Source organism: Oreochromis aureus, linkage group 3 (assembly GCF_013358895.1).
Source record: "Oreochromis aureus strain Israel breed Guangdong linkage group 3, ZZ_aureus, whole genome shotgun sequence".
Classification (NCBI taxonomy): domain Eukaryota; kingdom Metazoa; phylum Chordata; class Actinopteri; order Cichliformes; family Cichlidae; genus Oreochromis; species Oreochromis aureus.
Window position 1 is genome coordinate 19,997,591 of NC_052944.1, and position 8,567 is coordinate 20,006,157.

Genomic DNA, 8,567 nt, shown 5'->3' on the forward strand with positions numbered 1-8,567 from the left:
TATAAAAAGTGGGAAGGGAAAGGGAAAAGGGGTGGGGTGAAATAATAATAATAATAAAGTTAGAGAAATACAACTGCGAGTTATTACTTACATTTTTCTGCGGTTCTGAGAAATTGAAATTCTGTTTCATATGTTGACCTACAATGTATATGGCTATTAGAGTTGTTTCATTTAATATTCATTGTGGTAATGTACAGAACGAAAATCTATAAAAGTTTTCTCTCTCCAAATATTTATGGACCTAACTGTATATTAACAAAATATGAATAGTGTGAGTACAAGAAAACAATGATTAGAATAAAATATGCTCGAGTTTGTTTGATAGGGTGCAGCTGTAGATCAGAAGAATAGGTAAGAATTTGTGAATGTGTGGGTGTGAGTAACTGTAATTGAGTAATTGAGGGGAATTTATTGATAGTGGGGGTCTGCCTGTCATAAACGAACATGGGAAGCCACAGCTGGGGGTGTATAGGGATGCACAGAATAGAGTAAAAGCAGATGTAAGTCATGAGCATACAATCTCAATCATCCAGGTAAGTAAATCTCCAAAAGTTTTCAGTGGGCGAAACATTTCGTCACTCATCCAAGTGACTTCTTCTGACTGAAGAAGTGGCAATCTTACAGATCTTAAACTAAACCAACCTGTTTGTCTTCCTGTTTGTCACTGATTTATCACACAGTGATCATTGCTCACAAAAGTTAGATTGTTTTAAAAATTCTTATTATATATATTTGACATCTCTGCTTATGGGGCATTATTATTGGGGCAGGGATAGCTCAGTAGGTAGAGTGGTGGCCCCATGATTGGAAGGTTGGGGGCTCGAATCCACTGAACAGCTACCCTGAGGTACCCCTGAGTAAGGTACCGTCCCTACACACTGCTCCCCGGGTGCCCAATGGCTGCCCACTGCTTCACTAAGTGAATGGGTTAAATGCAGAGGAATTTCCCCACAAGGATCAATAAAGTATACATTATTATTATAGTATTGTCTTTTTGTACAGAATAGCACGCAGTGCCTACAAAATGTGTTAGACCAAAACCCAGTAAAAGGTTTTATGTCATCCTGTTAATGTGCCCTACATTAACAGGACTGGTAACTAACACAATCATTTTTTGTGTTTCTATAATAGTTAACCCACCAATATATGCAACGTCTTTAGTCAAAATAATGTTTTCAATGCTAAAACAAACAAGCTCCCTGCATCCTTGACAGGGCAGTGCTATTTTGTTCTCTTTCAGCCAAATATAAATAAATGAAATGTAAATAAATAAAAAGGGTGCTATATAACACAGTTCTTATACACAAACCTCACCTTGTCCAACAAGTCTAACAAGAAGCTACACTCGACATGGACAACTAGCAGACAAGATTGAATAACCTTGAAATGACACTAGGAAACACAGTTATGGTAACATATATGTTTTAAAAGACAAATTGTTAAATTCATGCTAACAATCAGCTGATATTTTTGTAAAAAAAAAATGTATATATTAGTATAATATATTTAATTTAATCAATATCATTTTCATACTATGAACTTTTTTACAACTACACCCCCTAAAACTACACAGTTGAATTGAAATTTTGTGCATTTTAAGTGTGCTTATTCTCTCCAGTATATTTGAGCTCTCTTCATTTCCTATGTACATGAGACAGCCACATGATATTTTCAGGCCTGAAAAACCAGACCGTTCTCACTCCCAAGGCATAATATCTCAACAATTTGTCACGTGCTGCAGCGTTCCTGAGGTGACTTTCCGCATTCTTATGGTATGGTTATGGATGAAATCCTGCAGTAATAAACCTCCAGCCATGTATTCCAGCCCTAAACCTGACCTTATCCCTAACCCTAACCTTATTCCTGACCTTAACCAGCACTTTAATGATGTTAAATAGTGTTTTCCCAAGCAATCTGAAGAAAATGAACGAACATGTGTGGATTGAGTCCAAACAATTTTCATATTTCCTCATTTTTTTCCTGATCTTGTCATTTAGGAACGTGTTGGGTGCCCGAAAACGTAATATGTTGACGATTTGTCACCTAGCGTAAAATGTTACGCTTTGGGAGTGAGAACATGTTGGAAAAACATATCCAGATACTGCAACCAAACCGGTTTTACGCTCATTCCAAGTGGCACAATCTAAAACCAAAATCTCGAGCATAAAGATCCATCCACAGTCATTAAGCTCAGTTTTCTTGTTACCTTATAAACCACGCGTGTGACCTTATTTAATAACAAATGCATCACAAAAGAGATTAATGAATGAAGGAATTATATTTAAAGAGCAATAACTTGAAACAGATTGGATGAAGGAATGTGCAAGGGCATGCTGGTGGTGATAAACAGCAGATATTTACAATAGAAGCTTAAAAAAAAGCTCTGGGAAATTATACTGAATTTCCTGGAGGAACCCACGCAAGGGATTAATAAAGTTTCATCTAATCTAATCTAAAGATCAAACAAGAGAGAACCGATCTTCCCCTGTGAACTTCATTATTGTACCAATACATAAGATAAGAATAGAATAGAATAGAATTCAACTTTATTGTCATTGCACATGTCACAGGTACAGGGCAACGAAATGCAGTTTGCATCCATCCAGAAGTGCTTTAGCCGCAATATAGATATATTACAATATATATTAGCAATAATATAGATGTGTAAGTATATTACAGAAATGGGTCTATTATGGTATGTTATAATGTACACGGTGTGAAGTATGTTATGAATATTCTATAACTATAAGTATGTACAGGCTGTAGTGAGTACAAGCTATGTACAGGCTATGAACAGGATATAAATATGAAATAAAAACTATACAGAAATCTGAGATATACAGTTATACAGAAATGTGAACTATGCAAGTTATAAACAGTTGTAGGATTGAAAAATTATCATATGTACAGAATGATATTCACACAGAACTATACAGTAGTGCAGTTAGGATAATTGTGATAGTGATAAAGTGCTAGTGGTTGTGGGTGTGTGTATGTTCAGTCTACGAGTTTAACGTGGGTCAGATGTCAGGAGGCAGAGTTCAGGAGTCTGACAGCTGTGGGGAAGAAGCTGTTCCGGTACCTGGTGGTCTTAGTCCGGAGGCTCCTGTAGCGCCTCCCAGAGGGCAGGAGGGTGAAGAGTCCATGTGATGGGTGACTGGGGTCTCTGATGATTTTCCCAGCCCTTTTCAGACACCGCTAAGATAAGATAAGATAAAACTTTATTAATCCCTCGGGTGGGTTCCTCTGGGAAATTCGGTTTCCAAAAGCACACTACCGACAGGAGTTACAGAACGTGAGCAGAATATTATATATATATACACATATATAAATACAGAGACATACATAAATAAAATATACGAAAGGGATAAATAGAATAAATAGGAATAAGAATACAAGGGAATTGCACATTTCAAGTATTGAAGTCTATTGCACCGTTGACTATTAACAAAAAGTATTGCACAAAAAGTATTGCACAGTAAAGTGAAGAGGCACTACAGCTTAGTTGTTCCCCCCTCCTTTGTCCTCCTGTTTCCCCTCCCTCTCCCCTCCAGAGAGGAGTTAAACAGTTTGATGGCGTGTGGGACAAAGGAGTTTTTAAGTCTGTTGGTTCTTGTCTTTGGGAGAAGCAACCTGTCACTGAACAGACTCCTCTGGTTGTTTATGGCCGTGTGCAGAGGATGCCCAGCATTGTCCATAATGTCCAGCAATTTTTTTAGTGTCCTTTTCTCTGCCACTGACACCAGAGTGTCCAGCTTCATGCCGACCACAGAGCCAGCCTTCCTGATCAGTTTTTCCCAGCCTGGATGAGTCCTTCTTTGCTGTGCTGCTCCCCCAGCACACCACAGCATAGAAAAGTACTCCAGCAACCACCGACTGGTAAAACATCCTCAGGAGCTTCCTGCAGATGTTAAAAGACCTCAGCCTCCTGAGGAAGTACAGTCAGCTTTGGGCTTTTTTATACAGGTGCTCTGTGTTGCATGACCAGTCCAGTTTGTTGTCCACCCACAGCCCGAGGTACTTGTACTTGTTGACCACCTCCACCTCCTCCCCCTCTATCTGAACCGGCAGTGGACCTTCACTGGACCTCCTGAAGTCCACAACCTGTTCCTTGGTCTTTGAGGTGTTGAGTTGCAGGTGGTTTGTGTGACTCCATGTGACGAAGTTCCTCACCAGACTTCTGTACTCCTCTTCCTGATCATCCCAGATACACCCCATGATGGCTGTGTCGTCTGCAAACTTCTGAATATGGCATAATTCAGAGTTGTAGCAGTCAGAGGTGTACAGGGTGAAGAGAAAAGGGGACAGCACAGTTCCCTGTGGTGCTCCTGTGCTGCTGACCACAGTGTCAGGCATGATGTCCTTCAGCCTGACGTACTGTGGTCTGTCAGTGAAGTAGTCGGAGATCCAAGCGACCAGGCAGGGGTCCACCTGCATCCTGTTTAGTTTTTCCTGGAGCAGACAGGGCCGGATTGTATTAAAGGCACTGGAAAAGTTAAGACACAGGATCCTGACCGTGCCTTTTCCCCCGTCCAGGTGTGAGTGGGCTCTATGTAGGAGGTACAGGATGCCATCCTCCACTCCGACATCCGCCTTGTATGCGAACTGTAGTGGGTCCTGGGCATGTTGTACCTGTGGTCGGAAGAGGTTGAGGAAGAGCCGCTCTAGAGTCTTCATAAGATGTGACGTCAGTGCCATCGGTCAGAAGTCATTCAGCTCATTGGGCCGGTTCCTTTTGGGGACCGGGACAATGCAGGGTGTCTTCCATAGGGCGGGCACTCTCCCCAGTTGCAGACTGAGATTGAAGACTCGTTGTAGCGGCTCCCCAAGTTCAGCAGCACACGCCTTTAGCATCCTAGGACACACCTTGTCTGGGCCTGCTGCCTTTCTGGGGCGAAGCTTCCTCAGTTGTCTTCTGACCTGATCCACTGTGACACTGGGAGATGATTGGAAGGAGGTGGGGGGGAGATGTCCTGCTGTTGAGAGAGGGGTTGGAGGAGGGGGGTGTCATAGGGTCAAGAAGGGGGGGAAGCGAGGGAGGTGGGAGAGTGGGGAGAGGGCTCTGTAGTAAAGGTGAGGGTGGGGGGGTTGTGGGCTGGTCAAACCTGAAGAAGTTGTTGAGTTCGTTTGCCTTCTCCACAGTCCCCCCCACTGTGCTGTTTTTGGTGTTGTGGCCTGTGATGGTTTTCACACCATTCCAGACCTCCCTCATATTGTTCCTCTCCAACTTCTGCTCCACCTTCCTCCTGTAGGTGTCCTTTGCTTCCCTCAGGCAGCGTTTCATCTCCCACTGTGCTGCTTTCATCTCCTCCTTCACTTTGCTCCTGAAAGCCCTCTTCTTCATGTTGAGGACAGCTTTGACTTCCTGTGTTACCCACGGTTTGTTATTAGGATAACACCGTACCGTCTTAGCAGGGGCGACCGCGTCCACACAAAAGTTGAGGTAGTCTGTCAGACAGTGTGTCGCCCCCTCTATGTCCTCACCATGTGGGCTCAGAAGCACATCCCAGTCTGTGGTGTCATAGCAGTCTCTCAGAGCATCCTCCTTTTCTGGGGTCCATCTCCTGATGGAGCGTGTTGTGACAGGCTGCCTTTGGACGAGGGGTGTGTATTGTATGACTTAAAGTAAAACTATTTAAACCAGTTTTTGTTCTTTTTCTCTATTTAGCATAAACTGCACACTTCGAATATGTAGGACCAAATGATTTATTCTTTTTGAGAATTTAAAAAAATGTATATGGTCTGAATTTATGAAGACAGAATTGTTATCATGATCATGATCATCATCAGTTCTCATTGCCTGATGTGGGTGTAGCTGTATTTGACAGCTAGATAAGGTGCAAAGTGAAACTATGCAGTAAATCAGGCTTGTATATGCTTTGAGAAACCACATACATGTTCAGGGAAATGCTTTCCATATTGATCAAGGCTTTCCATCTACAGTTCAGTCATGTGTAGGCTATATTTATATTTTCATGTCATTTCAGTTGAGTGAATGAAATGCAAATGTTTTCCTTTTGGTTTACCAAAACAAATTATTGAAGGAGTAACTTCATGTTGTGAAGTACACTGGTTCTAAATTGACTTTAGATGTGAATGTGAGTTTGTCTGTTTCTCTGTGTTAGCCGTCTTTTTACAGAGTGTGTGATCCATCACACACAATGCTACATGGGAAACGCTCCAGATTCCCTTTGCAAGGCAAAGCAACTATATGTTGGATGAATGGAAAACTATACATTTATTTTACAAAGCCAGCAAAAATTATCTAGGGCTCGTAGTGTAAATTCAAAAATACCCTTTTCTGTCTTCTGTTCTAAGAACTAAAGGAGGGTTTGGGATCACCTGATCCACCTCAATCTATAAGCTTTATCAAAAAAGAAAGTTTTGAATCTCATCTTAAAATTAGAAAGGCTGTCAATCTCACAAATCCAAACTAGGAGCTGGTTCCACAGGACAAAGGGCAGACAGCTGAAGGCTCTGGGTCACGTTCTACTTTTAGAAACTTGAGTTTCGCCAGCCTGCAGTCCTAGAGCAAAGTGCTCATTATTCACGAGCTTCTTGATCATGACTGCTGTAATAAGTTGTAACCAATTAATTCCTTCAGCTTTGTCCATTAATTTTCTAGAATAAAACAATGATATATGACTCTTTGTGTTTTCCAATCCTACACCACGTTACTATAATTACTTATGAGCAAACATGCTGAATGTGTTCTGAACCAGACTGGATTTTCGTAAAAGGGATCATAACACATTTATTTCCTGCAGGTATGAAGCCAATCTTCGCTTAGCTTAAAATTAAAATGACAACAACAACAACAATAATAATAATAACAAGCTAAGAGTTTCTTGAGTGATCGTGCAGAGTACAAAGCAGCACTTTAAAGGAGTGGTTGAGAATTTGGGTGTAGAGATCCATGCGTGCAAGAACAGGTTGTGTTGTGAAATGGACAAATGCCTAAATGAATACTTAAAATAATCACATGCTGTATTAACAATGAGCCTCCATGACTGTGCTAACTTTAAAAAAAAACAGCTCAATACAGGTTCTTCAGGACATTTAAAGTTAGCACAATTATGACCTCAAATGAATCATGTAAATGAAATCATCTCAAAGAATCATGTAGATGAAATGTTTCTCACAGGAGGATCAGTGGTTTCAACAGTGTAGGAGGCTGTGGTTGCCACAAGATTTGTAAAGGAAACACAAGTTGTAACCACACAATCAAATAAAAAGATTGTGAAATGCCTGCCAAACCAAGCAGGCAATTGTTGTATAGATAAGACTGGATTTTCAGTATCCTCTACCAGAGAAACACTTGCGGGCGGTGAGATTTTATTTAGAACAACCAGTGTTAAAATGTTACCTGATCAATCAATTGAAAATATGACAAGCAAAATGTATAAAGTTTATATGAGATATTGTTTAGAATGGCTGTGGTTAGATTTTACATAAAATCCTTTGAATGCGATACACAACCTACACAAAAGAACACGCCCACTTACACTGTACTACTGAGCGTTCAGACAAACATATGGCGCAACACACCTTCTTCCAAAATAGAAAGAGAAGAATCAGTGTAAAGAACACTAGCAATATCAACAGGGATTTGAGTGCACTGTACTCAAGCTTATATCTATGAACACACTGTCTCAGGGAATGAGGGGAAGAGTTGCTTTCAGAGCATGACATTTATTTTCTCAGCTCACCACCAAAGTGTCTATCCTGACATCAAGTTAGACCAAAGGAGCTTTATTTTTTATTGTTTTATTTTTGTTCTCAAGAACTTTCCAAGCCCTTTTGATTTTGCCATGTCATTATAAAATGTATAAACACTAAAACAGTTCAGCTTGATGCATTGTCAAATAACTTTATTCTGCACTTAAATAGCACCTTAGAAATCTTAGCTTGGTTTTACTTGGTTTTCTCACTGACACATTCAACCTCTCACACCAGTGACAACAGAAATGCCATGCAGGTGCTTGCCTACCATCGGGACTAAGGTGGGATTCAGTGTTGTTCCCAGGGACACCAGAATCTGAAATTGCTACACATAGTCAGAATCTGCTATAAACAATATGAAAGTGTGGATCCGTCCCGCCTTGTATCAACAGCTCACGCAGCTGCTGGTGTATTCGCATGTTGAATATTTATGCGAATGCAGTTTTAAGGCAATGACTCATAAGAATATAAAAAGGAGTTGAAGAAGAAAACACCAAAGGCTATAATTATTAAGAAGATAAATTTAAATATACTGCCTACCATTCAGGTTTATAGTTTGCTTCTTTTTTCATATTGCTTACCTTGTTGCCATGCTTTGACTAAGAGAATCTTCCAGGTTAAGCTGAATGTATTATTTGAACAGTGTGATAAGTGAAATTTAAAAACACATGTATGTAACTCAAACAGTTCACTGTAAATGATTTGAAGTTATCAGCTTACATTGAACAGGTCGATTACCAGTTCTTTAATTACAGGTTAAGAACTGTCATACTGTCATTTGGCTTCATTGGTAATCTGTTATGAAACCTTTTCACAAGAAGCAGCTACGCCCAGTTTTGTTTACA